The sequence below is a fragment of the Mustela putorius genome, unplaced genomic scaffold, assembly GCF_011764305.1.
Source record: "Mustela putorius furo isolate JIRA1106 unplaced genomic scaffold, ASM1176430v1.1 tig00003845_pilon_pilon_pilon, whole genome shotgun sequence".
In the NCBI taxonomy this organism is placed as follows: Eukaryota; Metazoa; Chordata; class Mammalia; order Carnivora; family Mustelidae; genus Mustela; species Mustela putorius.
Genome location: NW_025421998.1, coordinates 71,464,355 through 71,486,418, shown reverse-complemented (window position 1 = coordinate 71,486,418; position 22,064 = coordinate 71,464,355). Strand labels below are relative to the sequence as shown.

The window sequence follows — 22,064 nt, the reverse complement described above, 5'->3', positions numbered from 1 at the left end:
ACTTTTTTTTTTTAAATTTTCAGCTAGGGTATGTCTTGTTCCATTAGCACTCTGAGACAGGTGAAACAGAAGCCAGTTCTCAGGCAGCCCCACAAAAAGTCATAACATTGGACATATGGTCCAGTCTCTTAGTTTCCTCTCCAGGGAGAAATCAGGATTGGGTGTTTCCTCTGCATCACATGGCACTGTGCCAAGGGGAGGGAGTATAATGAGAGGGTGCAACAAACTTCCTATTAGCATAAATGTGCTGATTTCATGCTTACTTGGGGGCCAGGAATCTTTTGATTGGTTTCTGAATTTCTCATAAAGGAAATTAATTCATGTATTTTTGCTGAATCTTTGTTTCTGTGCAAGAGGAGTAGGCCAGGGTCTTCCTATTCCACCATCTTGCTTACCTCGCTTCCAATCATGCTTCCCTTTTTGGGTATCTTTATATTAGGTCCAGTTCTAGGTTTCTATATTTTTAAATTTTTTCTAATTTCATGTTTTATATCATATTTGGTTTCATGAGATGACATAATTTTATAAATATGACTCACATGATCATGATTTCCAGTCTCTTTTATGAGCTCCACAAAGGTTTTTGTTGTATTTCATCTACTGAACTTTCATATTCTCTACAGCCTCTTGATTTTGCAAACTACTTGGAACTTACATATTTGACAAATGGCTTCAAAGCTCATGAAAACATTTAATATTGTAGATCTTTATAATAGATCAGAAAAGTTATTTTTAATTTAAGTATATAGGACTAGGAGTTTCTATAGATGACACAATATTGTTTTTACCCCCTCCAAAAAAACAATATAATGATGGAAACATTTTCAAAAATGTTTTTGAAAACAAAATATATTTTCAGAATGCTAATTTTTTCTAGTAAGTCTTTTCCTCACTCATTAATTCACTTAAAAATTAGAAATAATGTAAGCTGAGGTACATTAGTGACATTGGTAGTTTCATCAAATTAAATAGCAAATTTCTTATAGTAGGGATGATATGAGATTTCCCAGATGGTATGCTTTTTGCCTTTTGCTATGAAAACCACAAATAGGACTTTTGAATATTTATCATTTGTTTGGTGAAATTTTGTGCAATACTTGATTGAATATCAATTGAATCTAAATTCTACTGAATAAAATGTGATTTGTCCTCATGTTCTAGATATTTAGTTCTAAATGTATCATATACTTTATAATGGATTCATAGTATCTACTGTTTCAAGACTACTTATCATAGTCTTTCTGATAACCAGATATTTTTAGATGACTTCTTGCTAGAACTACTTAGTTGGGTTTTTTTTTTTTTAAGATTTTATTTACTTATTAGATAGACAGAGATCACAAATAGGCAGAGCAGCAGGCAGGGTGAGGGGGGAGAAGTAGGCTACCCGCCAAGCAGAGAGGCCAATGCGGGGCTCGATCCCAGGACCCTGAGATCATGATGCTTAGTTCAGGTAACACAAAGTTAAGCATTTCTAAAAATCCACTTAACCAGAAATTGTCTAAGTGTAATAAACTAAATAGTGAAGATACACCTGTTAAATCCTGTGCCTCATAGGGTGCCTTCTCCTCATAGGTAACTCTCAGATCTAAAAGGACATGTGAAAATCTAACAAAGGGACCAATTGAGGGAACCTGTCTCAATCTATATAAATTGTGGTACTAATGTGGTACTAATAAAGCTTATTTTTTTTTAATTAAAACTAAAACAAAATAAAAATCACCCCCCAAAAAGCCCTAATATGGCATTTCAAGAACACTCAACGATATTCTTGTCCATCCCACCTTAGAGACTATATATTTGCATCCTGTGAAACTTAACAAATGACTTGGTCAGATGATCAGTTAGTATTGTACTAGAGTAGTTGGTATTTTAAAGAACTAAATTTGTTGCTGTGCGTCTTTTCTTATACACCACTGGAGTAGCTTAAGAAACATGTTTTTAAAAAAGCCTAGTGAAATATATTATTGCATATAAGACAGTAGTATTATTGAAAGTGTTTATTTCACCATACCCTCAGTACCCCTGGTATTTCAGATATTGTGTGAGTCATATAAATTACAGTATTTCTTTTGGCATCTGTGGTTAGAAAGAGCTCAGTATGTGGTCCATCTCTAGGAAGTACATTAGACTTGATGTTGTCCATGTTTGTATTAATTTTGTTCCTTTTTTCCTTTTAAATTTTGCAGCGGTATTTTTCTTTTGTTTGATTTCTTCACTTCATCATTTTTTGTACTAAATGACTCAAATCTTTTTTGAACAAGGGTAGAAATAAATTATTATAAAAGAAACAAAAAAAAAAAAAAAGAAACAAAAAACAGGGGCGCCTGAGTGGTTCTCAGTTGGTTAAAGCCTCTGCCTTCTGCTTGGGTCATGATTCCAGAGTCCTGGGATCAAGCCCCACATGAGGCTCTCTGCTCAGCAGGGAGCCTGTTTCCTCCTCCTCTCTCTCTCTCTGCCTGCCTCTGCCTAGTGTGATCTCTGTCTGTCAAATAAAAAAATAAAAATCTTGAAAAAAAAAAAAGAAACAAAAAACAAATACTACCTAAATAAATAAAATGTCGCTCTAACTTTGTAAAAATGAAGTTTTATAATGTAAGTAAGATGCAGAAATCTAAGACAAGTTTTCATGAAAGGCTTAGAACTCTGAGGTCCTTGGTTGAATTACAACTGCAAGCAATATATTTTTTAAGTGTTTATTAAAGAAAAAGAAAGCACAAAGCTTCAGGAAAATAAATGCACTGGGGACCTGAAAAGAGACAAATCAGAATACTGTTTGGGTGTTTGGGGGTCTTTGCTTCAAGCATAAAACTTTTTTTTTCCCCTAGAAACACTAAAAAAATAAATAAATAAAGACAGACTGATTTAAAATATAAAATGTCAGCTAGAAGATAACTGAACCTCAACCCTGAAGTCAAGCCACAAACCCTTTGAATTTCTTCCATGCTCATAGCAATTCCACCATAACAAAATAAAGGATATGTTGTAGCCTGCCTATAATGTTTATAATTATTGAAATACTCTAAATAATATTCCCTATTTTTATGAATGATTATAATTAACAAGTAATTATTGCAACTGCATCACCAAAATTTCTGATCTGCATGAAACCTCACATAGAATATTTTAGTTTAGGAAACCAAAGATTCAGAGGCAGAAAATGATTGCAAAGATTTCAGTGGCTCAACTTGTTGGAGTATATCATTTCAAAATAATCAAGCAGCTGTAAATAAAATGGATTTCAATGAAGCCTGTGTTAGTGCAGCTTACTACTAACGTAACTAAGGATAACTATGTAGGTTAACTAAAGCAGAAATCAATATTGGGAAAGACTGTAAGAGAAATACATACCAGTGATGTTCTCTGCATAAAGCCAAAAAATTATCAAAACAATGAAAAGAAAGTTTTAGATAAATAAGACAGACACAATAATGATACTTGTACTATCTTGTCTGATAAAAAATGGAAGAGAAATAATGAAATGGTAAATTTTCAAAAGCTGAAAGCATAAATGGCAAATGAGTGCTTCCAAATTAAATATCCTGGAAAGGTGGAAATTCTAGTTTTCTAATCTGCTAGACAAAGAAATCCTAAGAGCACGCTCTTCTCGCTGAAGCTCACTAAAATGAAGATGAGACCAAGTAAATATAGGAACATAAAACAGCCTAGCCATTGTAAAGAAAGGTGCCAAAGGTTAGTGGACATATAAAAAGTGGTGAAGAGTTTCAAGTTTCACGTGAATTTTTCCATCTCCAAGGGAGAAACTAAGAACTACTAATGACTATATTTGGGAGAAGAAAACCATCAAGTCATTGCACAAAGGGCTCCAGAGTCACTAAGTAGGTTCCTGTGAGTCAAACAAATGATCTGAGGTTTATTTGGTATACAAAGGGAAAAGCTACAATAAAAATATTTCCACAATAATATTTTCTTAAAAGCCCAAAAAAGAGTTTATTATGATTTTCAATAAAGGATAAAAATGTAAACTGAAGTAGTTTAAAATGTGCTTCTTAAACACAAACTGAGTTCATTTTAATTAAAAATAAAAAATAAAATGTGCTTCAAAGTCATAGATGGAAGGCAAAACATTTTATGAGTTTTTAGACAAATGTCATGGCTCACTTCAACTCAAGGATTAGTAAATGGATATTATATTCTACCCATAAGAGCATGTGTGATTCTTAAAGAAAACATGTACAATTCAGCTCCACCACCAACTATGTGACTTGGGGACAGTTACTTACCCTCTTGGAGTCTCTGATTAGTAAAACAGGAAAAATAATGTAATGATTTTTGTGAAGTTTTTTGGCAGACAGCCTGCACATATGGAGCATTTACTATAAATTTAAAGAGAAAACAGAATAACAAAACAACAAACAAAAAATTCAGTGGAAAAATAACAGAGTAATATGAATATTATAATAAAATATTTCAAAATTTAGAGGAAAGTTAAAATTGCTGGAAAATGTAACTTACTCAAGGAGAAATTATCAAGCAAACTTACTCAAGGAGAAACTATCAAGCAAATTATCAAAGAGAAATTATCAAGCAAAATAAGATGAACGACTGAGTAGTTCCTTTAAAAAAAAAAAAAAAAAGCCACACAAGACCCAGAGACAAATTCTACCAAATTACCCAACTTTGAAGGAACTAATCTTTCTAATCTTGCATACTATGCTACAAAACAAAACAAAAACAAAAAAACACTTTCACCCTAATACCTCATTCAAAAAAAGTATATGAGTAAGGTAAATTATAGACCAAATCTTAAATAAATATTAGCAAAGTCAACAGGATTTAAGAACAATAGATTATCTATTACGATCAAGGAGGGTTTAATCACAATATGCAAGGGAAATTTAGCAACAGGAAAGCTATAATTTAAATTCAATAAAAAGGGGGGAACCTCTTCTCAACTGCAAAAAATACCCCAATTTGATAGGAATCAACCTATTCAGATTTTTATAACTCCTAAAAATTAGCAACAGAACTTCTTTAATCTTATTAACTATCTTCCAAAGACACTCGAGTCATGAATAAAATAGAAATGCCCACTATGAGTGCTTCTTTCAATACTAGTAGAAGTTCTTGTCAGCTGAGAAATAAGGACAATAATAACAACAGGTAGAAGATTTGGAAAGGAAGCAATAAAACTATAGTGATTTGTACATGATATAATTGTTAACACAGGAATTCTATTTTTCAAAAATAACTAAAAGAGGCATAAGGATTCTAAAAAACATAGATATTTAGAAACTTGTACATTCTTTATAAAGAAAATTATAAAACTTTATTAAAAGAAGAATGTACAGTAAGGAATAAAATGTTCATTAGTGGAAGACCAAATACCACTTAGAGTTTCCCCAATATTGATTAAGGGAGTGAATGTTATTCCCATGTATATCCCAAAAGTGTTCATGCAAACCAACAAGGTGATTGAAAAATGCATATAGAAAAGCAACTGCCTAGGGATAGCCAAGACACTTCTAAGAAAAAGGAAATCTACAGTAATTAATGTAGTGAAATTCAGAAATGAGCTGATTTACCAATAGAATAGAATAAAGCCTAGAAGTAAGGTCATATAGAAACGGAAACAGTATATGACAAAGACGACATGGGCTATTCAAAAATTAGAATTATTGGTTAAATACAGAGAATAAAATGAAATTCAGCTCCATCATCCCATCCACAAAAAATATATTCCCAGTGGATGAAAGACTTCACTAAGAAAGGTAAAACTTGAAACTTTTTGAAAGAAAGAAAGGATAGTAACTTTGTGATTTGTAGGATCGCAATCATAAAAAATTGATAAACTGAAGAACTTCATCGAAAGTCTTCTAAAGAAGGGGTGCCCAGATGGCTCAGTCAGGTAAGCATCTGACTCCTGATTTTAGTTCGGGTCATGCTCTCAGGGTTATGAAATCAAGCCCAGAGTCATGCTCTGTGCTGGTTGTGGAGCCTGCTTGAGATTCTCTCTCTTCCTCTGCCCCTCTCTTTCCAGCTTTTTCCTCTTAAAAAAAAAAAAAAAGAACGAAAGAACGAAAGAAAGAAAGAAAGAAAGAAAAGAAAAGAAAAGAAAAAAGAAAAAAGTCTCCTAAAGAAAGTAAAAATATATACCATAAAATTGGGATTATATATCTTTACATATCTTCTTTTGTATGTATCAACTAACATTATAAACAGGGAGAAAGAAAGTAACCCAATAACCATAATTAAAGCAACTCCCTAGAAATAGTCAAACCACCAGGGAAAACTTTTTCCAAATTTTTAATTGAAATTTTCTTGAATATGATTTTTAAAATTCCTAACAGCCCAATTTATTTGATGGAGTATTTAATACAGATATGGAAACTGGAGACAAGAAAAATAAGAAAGCTACACTAATTTGGTAAGAGTTAGAAAAATCAAGACAGAAATCCAGATTAATCTGGATATGAAGACCCAGAACAAATTTGGCAAAGTATGTATATTACTAACAGTTTAGGGGGCCAAATGGAGAAAAAGCCCTCTTAACTCCTCTCTGCATTTACAGCGTTCTTCATTTCTTTTATGAAGCACTCCTACTGATGTCCATAACATAGTGAATCTGAGCATTTGTGACCCGCATAGAGTTCTCCAGCCTGCTAAATCAGGACCCACTGCGTTGGTTCCCAAGTGTGTCAGATACCTTTCACTTGCCTATTCAGAATTATTCTTTACTCTTTTCATTCTCTGGTTTGTCCTACCAAAGTGAGCTACACCACATATTAATATACATCTCTGGCTTCCTGTTGGGCCAACTGGTGAGAAGTCAGAAGTAGCATGACCTTAGGGTAACTGTTCTTGGATGTTGCATAATCCCTTCTGGTTTCCCTACACTCTGACTATATTTTTGCACAGAAGTCCTTTATTAAACTCTCCTAGAATTAATCTGAGTATGCCATCTGTTTCCTGCTGTCTGAACTTGTTTATTCCTATTGAACTTGTTGTGATTTCATGATTAAACATTAGGTATTAGAATAAAAGATAAATTCTGAAATAGCAGAGCAGAATGCTTTAAAAACTGAATTGAATACTTTGGGAAAACTCAATAAAGCTAAGTCAATTAAAAAAAAACTATTGTTAAATTAGGTAAGGATGTGAAACTATAAAAAGTAAAGCAAAAATAATGAAGACCTTGAAGAATTTTACCCTCAAATTGCTTTCCAAGGGTTTTTAGGTTCTAAAGCTCCAATTTAAAGATACCTATACTAGATATCATAGACAATGAATTACAAGGGTGACTTACACCCATGAACCAAAGGGAGTCAAATCTGCAAACTATTTTCTCAAAGGAAAAACCATGGACCTATTCTATGTACATATCTTTAGTATCTTAATTCACATGAATATGCCTATGAACAGGCATAAGATAAATTTTAACACATTTTTTAACAAAATACTAAATAGCAATAATTGAACATTTTATGAAAAACACCTATTTTTAAGTAATAAAAATAGACTATAAATAAGTATTTACAGAAAAAAAACCCAGTAAGTTACTGTCTTTAATATTCAGAGGTTAAACAAATTGAAAACACTAAAATCCAAAAATACATGAACCAAAATAGTACTGCTGGAAGACAACATGAAAAATAATGTTTATCCTTGCTAGCAAAGACATGCAAATTTAGATATCAATGCTAATTGTTTTGTTCATTCAACTAGCAATAAATATTTTTTATAAATTACAATGGTATTTGTGGGCAAAGCTGCAGGAAAATTGGCATCTCACATGTCACCAGTAAGAGTAATCCTTTTGTCCATTTATTGTACACTCTTTTTAGGTCTCTGAGATTATCTCAGCCCTCATTTTCCTCTGAGATTCCTTTCCTCTTCATCTTGTAACTCATTTTTCCATATCCATCAAGAGTCAACTCAAATGTACTTTCTTCCAGAACCATTACATCCTTGGGATTACTTTAAAATGCTGCCTTTTTGCTCTGAAGTAACTCATGAAAACTCCTTTTAATATGAAACATATCTTAATATGAACATATTTGCTCACTTCTTCTTTCCATAGACATTTATACTCTAGTGATTTTACTAGACTATAAGCAAACTGCAAAAAGTGAAGAGAATTATTTATATCCCTAGCATGGTTCATATTGATGGACACATAGTTAATATTTAATTAGTGTTTGTAATATATATATGGCATACTTGTTACATATTACATATATTACATATGTGTATATATATATATACACACATATTATATATATAAATATATATAACACACACATATATGTGTATATATATATATATTACACACACATATATATAAACATAAAGTCAATAAATGAATGGTTGAATAAATAAACATGAGGGATGGAAACAATATCAAGGATCACTCCAAGCCACTGTATAGCACTTGAACATAGACTCTCTTGGGAAGTTCATTTGAAGAAGTCCATTCCTCTCCTAGAGGACAGGGGCTATTCTGGTTCACATGAACAAACAGCTGCATCTCCTTTTGCCACAAACCCTTTCTCTCTGACTCAAAAAGTCAGTAGTATATCCTTGAGAGGAACAAGCATCCAGTGTCTTGGTCTTGGAGAGTGGAACTGGAGCAGAGCTTAGGAGAAGATCATGAAGAATGAACCCAACAAGTCTTGAGAATAGCTATTTATCTTGAGTCATGGCCAGAGTTCTACCAGCAGAGCCTAAGATCAGGAGCCTCATGGCATCATTAATTTATTAGATATTTAAAGTCATTCAATTTAAAAAGGTCCCATAATAATGACACAAAAAATATGCTTAAGTATACAGTACACAGCCTTAGGGAGACAAGGAGGCCAATAGGTGCCATGTGGAGAAGTTGGAAGAGACATTACCCAGTGGCTGGGAAAAGAAAGGGGATCATCAAAAAATAGAATAGCCATGAAAAAGATAATACTTTTCTGTTTTGCCTAGGACTGATCCTTATACCTCTTTTCCCCTTGGCTCTTTTTGCCCTAAGTATAGTACATCCAAAGATTTCTTTAAAAAAATATTGGAATTATTTATTTACTTCTAGGCCATGAATTTTAGGACATTTTGAAGTGAAAAAAAAAATGTCTTGGCAGTAGCCATTTCCCCCCAGCAATTTCCTGGAAATTGCATCATAAAATAGAAAACCACAAAGTGAACTGTTTTTACCCATATGAAGAATATTATAATTCAGAGTTGAATCCTGACTTAAGGGCTTTGTATTAAAGTTATAAAAAAATAATGACAGAAAGGCTAAGTCAGTAAAACTAAAATCATAAAGTCATAAAATTTAGTCATTTAAATCATAAATTAAACTTCAATAACCACAGATTGGTGACAGATATTTAAAATACTGATTACAGAATATACCGTAAGACATATAAAAATCAGCAGACACTGCAAATTTACTGTATCATAAATGTGTCCTAAAACTGACATACTATCATGCTATCACTGTTCCTACCACTTCTAAGAATGATGATGATGATCACCCAATATCACTTAATAGAAACTAACTTAATTTATAATTCAGAAGGAACTTGAGTTTTTTTCAATCAAAAGAAGTCTGAATTGATGCTTCCTCAGATAATGTTTAAGAAAAAAGAATAGACATTCCAAAAATGACATTAATCCATTAACCTTAGAACTACCTTAATTAGAGTAAATATTGAATATATTTATATTACTGTTATGGTAGTGGTGGTGAATGTGGGGATGTTTGTTTGACTAAAAAACAGCTTGATATACTTGTGGTGACATAACATAATGTATAAACTTGTCAAATTGGTCAGCTTTACACCTGAAACTAATATAACACTGTATGTCAACTATATTCAAATAAAAATATATTAATTATATTAATTTTTTAAAACCCTGCTTGAAAAGCAAAGTCTGCATTGCCATTTTTCTCTTCAAGTTTGTCCTATGCAGAGATGGTCTGAAGTAGATCAAATGACTACCACCAAAGGGAAAGGGAAGTTGACTGAAATAGTGTTCCTTTCAGATAAATGATGTACTAGGAATAATGTTCATTTGAAGCAAGTAAATATCCCATTATAAATAAGAAGGAATGGTACATGTTCATTAAAATTAATGATTATCAAAATAATGTCATAATATAAAATTAAGGGTAAGATTAGGATTATGAAATGGTATCTATTTGATAAGTACAGTTATGAGTCCATGTAAACATATGGACAACAGACACTATTGCATAAAATGTAAGTTTATCAATATGTTTCCTAGTTTTTCTTGTATACTATAATATTTTTAGGAGAAGAGGAGAAATAACTGTCACAGCTCCCACAATAAAACTTTATATATGACTTTTTAACACAGCATTATAGAAACAGAAATCTCAGGTCAGCTATAACTATAATGTGATTAGCCTGTGGTAGGACAATGAAACTAAATAAATAGGTAGATAAGAGGCAGAAATTATTCATCAAATACTAATGAATGAAGGAGCAATACACTGGAGAGGTTAAAAAAATGGCATCCATTAAAGTGATTTAAAATTTTAAGAAAGTTATTTTACACAGGAGTAAAATGACTCTTGCTAATAAAATCAAATACAAACAGGTTAAACAATCATATTCACAAAATAAGGTGACTTAAAATTACAATATGGAAAAAAAGTTTTATCTAATAAAGTAGGTGGTTCTAAAGTTCTGGTAATTACATAAAACAAATACAGCTATTCTACTGATAAGAGAAACTCAAAAGCAGGGAAAAGAATATAGTTTAGCATATACATTAAAATGCTAACTCTCTTCTAAGAGGTAAAGATCAGGTGTTATTATATCCCTTTAAAGCTCTATTTTCTTAGCTAACTCTATTATATAATAAAGAACTATTTCCATTATTTTTATTATCATTAAAATCAATCCTACGCTCTTCCTTCTATTGAGTAATGAATTATTATCATTAAAATGGATCTACTGTTTATGTGATATGGTTAAAATTTTATATAATTCTTTATATTTGGAAAACTATAATATTAAGAATTTGATTACTGTATAACTTCCTTATGAAAATTAGTACAATTAATCTATTTCAAAGACTAGTAGCTTTTAAATTAAAATAAAACAAGACTTGAGTTTTTGGATTCAGTCCAGATGCTGAATTTTTTTAAGTTTTTTTTTTATAAGATTTTATTTATTTATTTGACAGCGATCACAAGTAGGCAGAGAGACAGGCAGAGAGAGAGGAAGGGAAGCAGGCTCCCTGCTGAGCAGAGAGCTAGATGCAAGGTGGGATTCAATCCCAACACTGGGCTTGATCCCAGGACCCTGGGATCATGACCTGAGCCAAAGGCAGAGGCTTTAACCCACTGATCCACCCAGGCGCCCCTAAATGCTGAATTTCAAGTTACTGCTTCATTTCATGTGTTACTTGCCTAGACTGAAAAAAAAAGGCAGATACAGATTTTCAACAGGCAGTGAGTGAATATATACAAAACTTGGGTGAGTTTAGAACAGGAACTGGTACCAAAATATATCAAGCATGATTTGCAATAATAATATATAATTGCATAAACAGGTATACTGTTGCTATAGAAATGTGGATATTCAGGATAAATAATACTTCCCTTAATGACTGACATGGTCCAATGTATGCAACTGAAATTGCACACAATAGTACCTCACTGCAATTCTGCCAAACAAATGAAGACTATTCTTTCATAGTTAATATATTCAGTGCTTGACACTATTTCAATTTTGCTTCAACTAGCTTATTTTTTATTTGTTCTTATTCTATCTTCTTTCCTGTATTGATCCCATTATTGCTTATTATGTGTTGGAATAGAGAATGTAGCTTTCTCAATGAGGTTCCTGTCTTTAAATACTACACAGCTCTGAAGAGTCACTCTCATTGTGTGGAAAATAGTCTTTTCAGATAGCCTAGGGGCATTTTTGCACACTGAACTGCTATAAACAAGACCTATAGTTAAGAGCTGCCTTATCATTCTTGCTGCTTGGTGAGCAGGGATGTAGTAGAGAGAAGAATTCTTCGGTGGTAAGGCTGAGGGTCATCTCTACTACTCTAATAATAACACATGTATCTGAACCCATGAATTTGGGAATACAGAAAGAGTTCATACTCAGAGAGTAAAGGGTACTATAACCCAATTACACCAAGGCTTTTAAATATCAAAGTCAAAAAAATAGTCTTTTTATAGTATACAATAAGAACACATATGCATGTTAATCCTTTCTGAACTGAAGATCATTACAACCAACATTTATAAGCTCAACACTAAGCATTGGGGATAGAGCACTCACTGTCTAGTGGAGAAAAAAGGTAAAATAACAATTATTTGTAATATACGTATTATAAGGGCATATATTCACAAATTATTATCTTGAAATCATACAGGTCAATAAAGCCCACTGTCATGGAGTCCAGGCCTAAACTGAGAAGAGGGACCTAGAATCAACACAGACTATTATATTTAAAAACCAAGTTTCACATAGACAATGATAAAACTTTTTCTAAATTCTGGGAATTATTATCTATAAAAGCAATGTTCTATTAACTGAATAGAATAATTTTTAAAGTTTTATTTTTAGTGGTGTTATTTCAGCATGAGCACCGTGTCAAACAGTGTTATTTGTTCTTACCAATAACCAGTGTTACTCAGTTCTTACCACAGTCCTACAAATAAAGTATTTATTGACTCACATGTGTTACTGGAAAGAGTTCACGCCATGTATTTTATATAGATTAATTTTTAGTCACAGCAATACCTCTAAGTTGATATTATCATCCCCATTATTCAAATTAGGAAACTAATTAAAGAAAGTACTAGAGATTAAAAATTCAGTATATGGCAAGAATGGAATTTGAATGGAGGTGTCTGGCTCGAACCTCAACTAGCTTGCCGACTCTGTACTGACTAGGACTCAGATTCAACCAGTCATCCCAGCTTCACATGTCTCCCTTTTCCCTGACATACCTTACAGTCCAGATAAATTATACCTTGTCACATTCCATCACCTGTATTCTATGTGCCTAGTGACCTTACCAGCCTTTCAGTGGTTCAAATTTTATTCTTTGACAGAACCCAGCTCACATTTTCTGCCTTCCCCAATACCTCCAGGATAATTCATCATTCTGGTGCCTAGAATATTACATTTATCCTTCTCTCAAAGAACTTCCATGGTGAATCTTGTATTACAATATGTTATATCAACCTGAACCTGGGCTGAATTTCTGGAAGGGCTTATTCATCTTTCTAGTGCATAGAAAGGACCATGATATGCACTTCAGAAGTCAGGAATGTATACTGGCTTTACATCAGTTCACATGGAAGGTCTTTCACATTATGACTATTACCTCTTTTTTCTACTCTTCAATTATCTACTGTCTAGAACCAACATCACTTCATGATTCTCCCACAAGTGACTCCAAGGTTCTGCATTGCTCACATTCTTCCTTTATAAACACTGTACCATTCCCTTCCCAACCCTAATATTTACCTATAAAATTCAACTTTCAAGTTTCAACCTTGCAAGATTCAACTCTACTGCGGTCCCATCCAGGAAAAGTCCTTGTAAACCTAAGTATTACACATTTTTCCTTCTCTATATTCCGTTGTAATGGTATTGATCAAATATATCATAACTGGCCTATACTGTGATGATTTTAAAAGCATTCTAGAGAAAACAAGCATGTTATTCTTCTATTTACTCCCACTTAAAGCACAAAGCTTTGCTATAGTAAACATTGATTTGATATTACCTTGGTTTCATTTGACTTCCCTGGGTTATAAAACTAGTATATAATAAAATGAACTAATTCTTCTGCCTATGTTCCCCCTTCATTTTGTACTTGCATACACTCTAGTAAGAGTTACATTGCATTACATTATAATCACATATGCAAATTCCAAGACGGGAGGAAGCTGGCCAACTTCAATGGTTGACACCGCCCAAGATGTACAAGTAAAATATCACATGAGCATACTGTAATTCTGCCAGAAAAGTAAAGATTATACTTTAAAACGTACTCAGTGCATGATTCTATTTGGATAATTTCCCTAAAATCAGGTTAGTTTTTAATCCTCCTTTCCCATAGAGATTCCACTTCTAGACGTTAAAATATAGAAGCAAGTAAGTCAGAGAGATAACTGAGATGTTCACTTAATCACTATTTGAGGAGTATTTTAGATATCATATTTGAAATACTCTTCCCCAAACTAGCAAGGCGTGGGGCCAATAAACTTCATTATTCTAACTCTAGCAGCAAGACCATACCTATGGTAGATAGAGCTATACCAGTTTCCCTTCCTCCAATCCCATAAAACATCCAATATATCAGCCTCCCTCTAATTCTGATTCCACAATCCCCAATCAACCTTGTGATTGTGATTATTATTTAGCTCCCATGGCTGTTCTGCCTTTAGGGAAAAAAGAGATTCCAACAACCAAATTCCTCAATTTTTATATACCCAGACAGAACTCACAGATTCTGCATATTCTAATCATTTTGTCCTTACTAAAATAATTTATACCATAATTCAACAAACTAATCTTTTCAGTTGTAAACATTAATTTCATGAGCTTGGTTAACACAGGTCTATCCTCAGAAAGGCGAGTCAATTTTACAGGCCAAAGACTACATCCCAGACAATAATAAGAAATAAATGCTATCATCTTCAAGTCCTCAACTGAAGTCGTCAACTGAAAAGTGAGATTTTTTTGTTTATAGGTTAAAATCATTTTTAATATTACCAAATCAAAATGCTTTTATTATATTTTTAAATGATAATGCTTATCATTTTATTTGGTAAGGATCATTTACTTATGACATTTGTCTAAAAGTAGTCTTTAGTAATATATTCTACTTCTTTATAAAGTTTTATTGTTTCAGATGGAAAGCAGAGACAGAAAATATGGAAGACCCAAATATTTTAACTCGCAGTAGTGATTCACAAAATAGAAAACCAACTCAGCTAACTAGATATTACAGATGTGCACTTAGGAAATAAACCTAAGAGTATTTTTACTAGAAACCAAGATTGCAGTGGATGAATATATTGTGCTTATCATATATAAAAATGGGAACATGAAAATGCTTTTCCTGTTCATTATTTTACTGTTAAACCTACTTTGCCCAAGCTTCTATTCTGCTAGATTAGTTCAGTGTTTACCTATGTTGACTACTATACAAAACATTCATTTTCATGATTTGCAAGTGTTGAGATATATAACAGTAATTTAAATTGGCTTTTAAAAATACCAAACAAAAGAACTGCAGAAAAAAGTAATGTTTGAAGGGATTTATGTTTAATCAGAGTGTCTTGTGGGGAACCTCTATTCTTTCCTCATTTTTTCATGAGCAGGTTTGTGGGTTTTTTTAAGATTTTACTTATTTATTTGTCAGAGAGAAAGTGTATAAGCAGGGAGAACAGCAGGCGGAAAAAGAAGCAGGCTCCCCACTGGCAAGGAGCCCCATGCAGGACTCAATCCTAGAACAGGGGGATCAGAACATGAGCCAAAGGCAGACAGTTAACCAACTAAGCCACCCAGGCATCCCTCATGAGCAGGTTTTTGACCAAAAAATGCTAGTAGCTTCATTTTGTCCCTTCGCTGTTTATCATGAGGAGGGCAGAAACTCATCTCATTGGTGCGTTTAAGAGAACATACTGAATGTACCCAGTTCGACTCCTTTTTCTCAGTTCAGTTCTACCTATAGAGAAGATGCATTCAGGCCTGTTTTTATCCATTTCCCTATGGCAGAGGACTGTGGCTGTCTGCCCAGCCGTTCCAGAGGCTGGGAGGATATAAATGCCTCATTCAGAGGTGAGCCCCATTTAATCTGCACAGGTAATGCATGTTCTCTGATTCATCCTCTACTGGTGATAAAACTGGTACTTTGATCTCCATCTGCCTGGCAACTGTGTCTGTCTCAGAAGTTTCCAAAATCTGGAGTTGTGAGTAATATGATTTTCTCAACCCCTAAAACCCTAACAGAGCGGTCTGCGAAAATAGAAGTAGAGCTCTTCATAGATAGTGCAGAATCAGACTGCCTATTCATTCCGTCACTTACTACATGCCAGGTACTGTCTAGGCATAGGGACATGGCAGAGAAAAAAAAACCCAAAACCCAGTTATCTTAGGAAACCAACACTAAGCACACACCACCAAGCGACAGGTCAAACAGTAGGGTAAAGGAACATCTGTGTTTTCTTTTTCGTGGATTTGGGAGTATGAATTATAGTATTTCAATATTTGATTACAACAAAAAACAATAAGCAGATACAAAACTTCAGAGAGTCAAACATTTTGACCCATAAAAAGAGCAACTGTCGTATAGTGGAGTCTAATAATTAATTTCTCGTACAAAAATAAGCAGGCAAATCCCATCTTCTTGGAACCACACATAAGACCATACAAATATTGGAAAATCTCAAATAAAATTAACTTAATTAATGACTGCAAAGAGAAATTTTAATTTAAAATGGGGTTTAAAATAAATAGATAAAATAGGGCTTGATGTGGGAATATTACTTTTACAAATTGATTGGATCTGAACAATTCTGGGTAATAATATCATTTCCCTTTCCCATGACAAACTAACAAAAGGTGTATCAGTGTTCTTTTAATACAACTGAATATTAAAGATTAAGTATCAAAAGCGGCACTGATTTACTTTTAATACAATTGATTATTAAGGATTAATATTAATAACAATAGTAATATCCCTTCTAAAATGTGTCTCATATTTAAAGTACTTTACAAATATTAATTCTGGAAAATCATTAATAGTGTCAATCCAAGATAGTTAATTTTCATGTTTCAAAGCTAGTCCATATCCATAATGCTCTACACATCTAAAAACAGGAGACTTGACTAAAATTCTGACCAATTGTTAACCATCAGCTAACAAAGACACAAAATACAACAGTATTCTGTACTTTTAGAAGATTATAATCACCAGGATTCTAATAGAAAGGAAGAGGCGTTTTCCTAGCTAGTCTGAGAACTGTTCTGCTCCCTAGCAAATTAACGAAATTCTTTAAATTGTATACTCAGTAAGGAATTATTTAAAGTTAGGGAGTGAAGGTAAGCCCAGGAAAAAGAATGGATTCATCCGTGGGAGCAGGGGAGAAAGTGAGTCATGGGGCAGTTCCCCCCAAAAGAGAAGGAGCCAGCCTGCAGGGGACCCAGGCCCCCCAGACCCCCTAGGCCAGCTGGGGGTATGCCCACCACCGCCCCAATTCATCTGTCACTGCACCCATCTCTATTAAAACATGCTGTGAGCAAGCATGCTAGTCTATTACAAATCTCTCAACTTCGAGAGTAGACAAAATAAAGAGGATAAAAGATGATTTCCTGAAAAAGAGTAAAGAAATTTTACAAAATCTTAGGCAGCTACTTCCTTAGACAATTTTTCATCTCTTAAATCTCAGTTGGAGATATGATCTTGAAGAGTCCAGAAGGATGATAACATTTCAGAACGAAGAAATTATAGTTTAAAACAAGCATATTCTACAGAAACTTGCAGCACATCCTAACCCTTTATTCTTCCTCTCTAAGAGATTAACTGAGATGGTTTAGTAGTACGTTTTCACTATCATCTGTTGCAAAGGGAGAGCTCTGGTATAGTTCAAATACCAAGATCTATGCTTATCATTGGTTTTCTCTAAGGTCAACCCTTTCTACTTTTTCTGACACTGAATTAAGTTCAAAATAGAAAATATACCATTTTATGTAGATACTTTTCAGTTACTTTAAATCGCAGCATTCAAACGAAGTGGAGTCAAAATAAATACAATGGGTCAGGTAACTGACAGTTGGGTCATATTTAAGAGTTATCTGAGGACAAACTGACAAAATACCTTTTTTATAGGACAAAATAAAGTTGCTGTAAACCTTAATATAGATTTGAAAAGTTTCTAGAAAAGATCTGAGGCTGGAAGATAAAATTCAATCCATAGGAAGAAATGTTTATAATTTAAGCAGGTCAAACAATAATTTAGGTGGCATCAGTAGTCATTATGAAATTATGAGTATTATTTGAGTCAACATGAACTTTATCTCTCTCTCTTAATATTCCTTGGTGCACTTAAAAACTGAAACGCTTTACATTTACGAATTTTAAATTCTCCAGAATGTACAGTCTTCATTTTAAAAATCCAGTAGAGACAACTGCAAATAGAAAGCAACTGATCATGGTACAGCTTTCAGAAGCACAAAACTTGCAGACATACTCAGCCAGTGGAGCTTATGTCTTTCTGGGACACTCCTATATGAGGCAATTTCTAGACGTACATGTGTAAATGAGTTATAAGCACTTCTGAAATAACACTTTCAAATATAGTATGAATCAAGAAAACAATGAAATGGTGCTTACAACAAATACACTAACAGGGAACTCTAAAATTCCTGACTATTTGACTATGAAGAAAAAGATTTCCAGCAGCTTAGTAGCTTGGAATACTGACAGTAAACTTCATTAGTGAGCTGGGTACTTAGAGGAAGGGCTTACCATGTAGAAGGCAATGTGCTCGGCACTTAGAGGAAGCAAAAGCAAATACGACCTCACTTCCTCACATGTATTATGATTAGGGCAGATGCCAAAGCTCACACCAAGTCAGCCCATTTACTTCCACAGCCTTTTCCAGCTCAAATTTTTTCCAGTCTCCCAGCAATACTCACTTACAGGATGTTGTTGTTGTTTTTCTGGGAAAAGGACTTTCCCCACCCTTGTTTTTGTGTCTCATTTTATTCCTATTTTTAATTTATGCCATCTTGTTGTATTTTATGCAGTCTTAAGTTGCCTTAAGACCATTCTACAATGAGACAGGGTATAAAGGAACAAACGAAAAACAAACACAGAAAAATAAAAGTCAGGACATACTTGAAAATCAAATCTTCAAATGTCAAACTCTTTCTCAGCCTCCATACTGGCCTTGGAATCAGAATAAATAGATTTTATTGCTACCTCAATATATATGAAATTTTAGACATGATTCTGACCCTCACTAAACCTCATTGTTTAACATCTGTAAGTAAAGGCAGAAACAGCCATGTCACAGGACTTTGGCTACATATCACAAAGTAGCTGATATTTAGAAGGGTGGAACAGAAAACAATTTCCTTCCTACACAAACTCATTAGCTGTCTGTTACACTAATACTGCACTAAGATGTTAGTCAACAACATGGCATGCCCTGATAGCAAAAGCAGAACAAATGTAAAATCAGAACACAGATAAAATAATTAAGACACTAAAAACAACATCAAGATAAAGCTTATTTTAAAATCCAGCCCATGTTTTCTTACATTTGCTACATCGATTTCAAATACTTTGCAGAATCAAACAAAGTTATTTTTTAAGGAATAAAAAATGGTCCATTACTTTCTCTAAACTTCTGTGTCTGAGTCAGAGTACATATATCACCCCCCCAGAGGGTACATAAATAACCTCAAGATGAACATTTTCCTGTTGCATTATTTTTGAAAAATCATCAACAAACATTTTCATATAAAACTAGTATAGCTGATTACAAAATAGGATTCAAGATCTCCTTGAAATTTTTTTTTAAATTCCTGAGATATCAATAATAACTTTTATTTGTGGGAGACTCTTTCAGGCAATTCTCCCCAGATTGATCTATATATTTTAAACAACCCTTACCAAAATCTCAGCAGGCTTTTTGTTGTTGTTGTTAAAATTGACAAGCTGAATCTAAAATGTATATGGAAATTCAAAGAACTCAGAATATCCAAAACAATTTTTAAAAGAAGTAAAAAGTTGGAGTACTTACACAATCTGGCTTCAAAACTTAATATAAAGCTGAAGTAATTAAAACAGTGGTACTGGTATAAAGATAGACATAGAAATCATTGAAACAGACGAGAAAGTACAGAAATATGCCCTTAATGGGTACAGTTAACTGATTTTTTACAATAGAGCCAAGGCAATTTAAGGATAAAGGGTGGTCTTTTCAAAAGACAACCCCTTCACATCATATGCAAAGACTGACACAAAATGGATCAAATTAAACATAAGAGCTAAAACTAAAACTTCAAAAATAAATACAATAGAAAATCTTTATGATCTTAGATTAAGCAACAACTTCTTTACATAAAACACCAAAAAGATAATCTATAAAGAAAAAAAGTTGATGAATTGGACTTAACTGAAATTAAAATATTTTGCTCCCTAAAACACCATTAAGAAAATGGCACTTGCTAAGAGAAAATTTATGGAAATCATTTATCTGATAAAGGACTTATATCCAGAGTATATAAAGAACACTTATAACTTAATAACAAAAAGGCAAACAACCCAGTTAAAAAATGGGCAAGAGACTGAATGAACAATTTGCCAAAGAAAAAATACAAAAGGCCACGTGACTATCGTTAGTCACTAAGAAAATACAAATTAAAATCACACTGAAATACCATTATATACCCACAAGAATGGCTCTTCTCAAAAAGACTGAAAGTAGCAGAAGTTGACAAGGATGAGGAGAAACTGGGATCCTTATACATTTCTGGTGGGAATGTAAAACACCCAAAAAAACAAGACAAAAAAACCAAATACCACTAAACAGCTACAGCTTAATAGTTTCTGAATGTATAAACACGGATTTATCATTGAACCCTGCATTTATACTCCTTGAAGACTATATATATGTTATACAAAGACTTGTACACAGATGTTCAGAGCAGCATTACTCAAACACAGAAAGCAATCCAAATGTCCAGCAAGTGGTGAACTAATAAAATTTGACCCATATAATACTTCTCAGCAATAAAAGGAAAAAATTTCTAAACACACCATAACGTTGATGAATCTCAAAAACATTATGCTAATTGAAAGAAGCCAGACACAAAAGATTACATAATGTAAGATTCTATTTATAAAAATTTTCCAGGAAAGGCAAATCTATGAACACATAACATAGATCGGCAATTGCCTGGATGGGAGTAGTAGCAGGGTATGACTGCAAATGAACATGAGGGAATTTGGGGGAGTAATGGATATGTTTTAGACTGGATCTGGTGATGATTACACAAATCCAAATATATCAAAATCATTGAATTATATAATTGCAATGGGTGATTTTTATGGTATGAAAATTATACATCATTAAGTTGTTAAGATAAAACAGTAACAACAGACATTGAGTGTGCAAAGTTCTAAATTAGAGTCCTAAACCATTTTGCAATGATTAATCAATGAATTAGTAGCCCGAGATGTTTAACCCAAAGAAGAGAACAAAGTGGAAATACAACTATTTTCAAACACTTGACAAATCTGTAACATACGATGCATTTGTGTACATATAAAATCCACTCTTAAGAGGATAACTAAGACTACTGGATCTTAATTAGAATAGATTATAAGAATCCAAATGCAAATCAATATACAGAAGAACTCTCTAAAAATAAGAGCCAAAGTTTCTAAAAAAATAAGAGCTGGGTGAAATCAACAGGCTTTTCCATGAGTCAGCCTATTTCTTGTTACTAAAACTGTTTAAGATGGTTCATTAATCAATGAATTAAAGTTGTTCAGAGAAAATACCTATATGGAATAGAACTGAATGATAAACCAGATGATCTGAAAAATTACTTTCATTTCTAGCACACTATTATGATTTTCATTTCTTTCCATAAACTGATAAAATTATAAAGAGGCAGCCTTAAAACAACTAGATTCACTCAAAGACAAAAATCATAGTCCAGTCCAGGCTAGGACAGAGCCTCTACTTGGCTGATGACCCAGATATTTAAGGAGTCTGGAGATAAGGCTGCCAAAGTTCCGGATAAATACATTGAGATTAGCCCAGGCCCGCTATTTAGGGAAAGTTAATTTAACTGCCCTAGCATTGATGGTCACATTATAGACAATAAAACTATCTTGTGATTTGATAAAACTTTGGGATACATATTTTCAAAAAAATTATCAAAGATTTTTTTTAAATTTAAGGAGTAAAGTATTGATAAAGACTATTTTATTCATTTTCTAAACAAAAATAACATATTTCAACAGTACAAAAATGAGTAGAATTATATACCTGTTGTGCTGTTGTAATAGTTTTTTATTGTTAAAAT

The 22,064-nt window shown here is 33.1% G+C and overlaps 1 protein-coding gene across 5 annotated transcripts in view; it reads right to left on the bottom strand.

Annotated features, from left to right (window-relative positions):
• The window catches only part of FOXP2 (forkhead box P2), a 546,452-nt gene that overhangs the window by 421,934 nt on the left and 102,454 nt on the right, over positions 1–22,064 (bottom strand). The window lies entirely within an intron of this gene.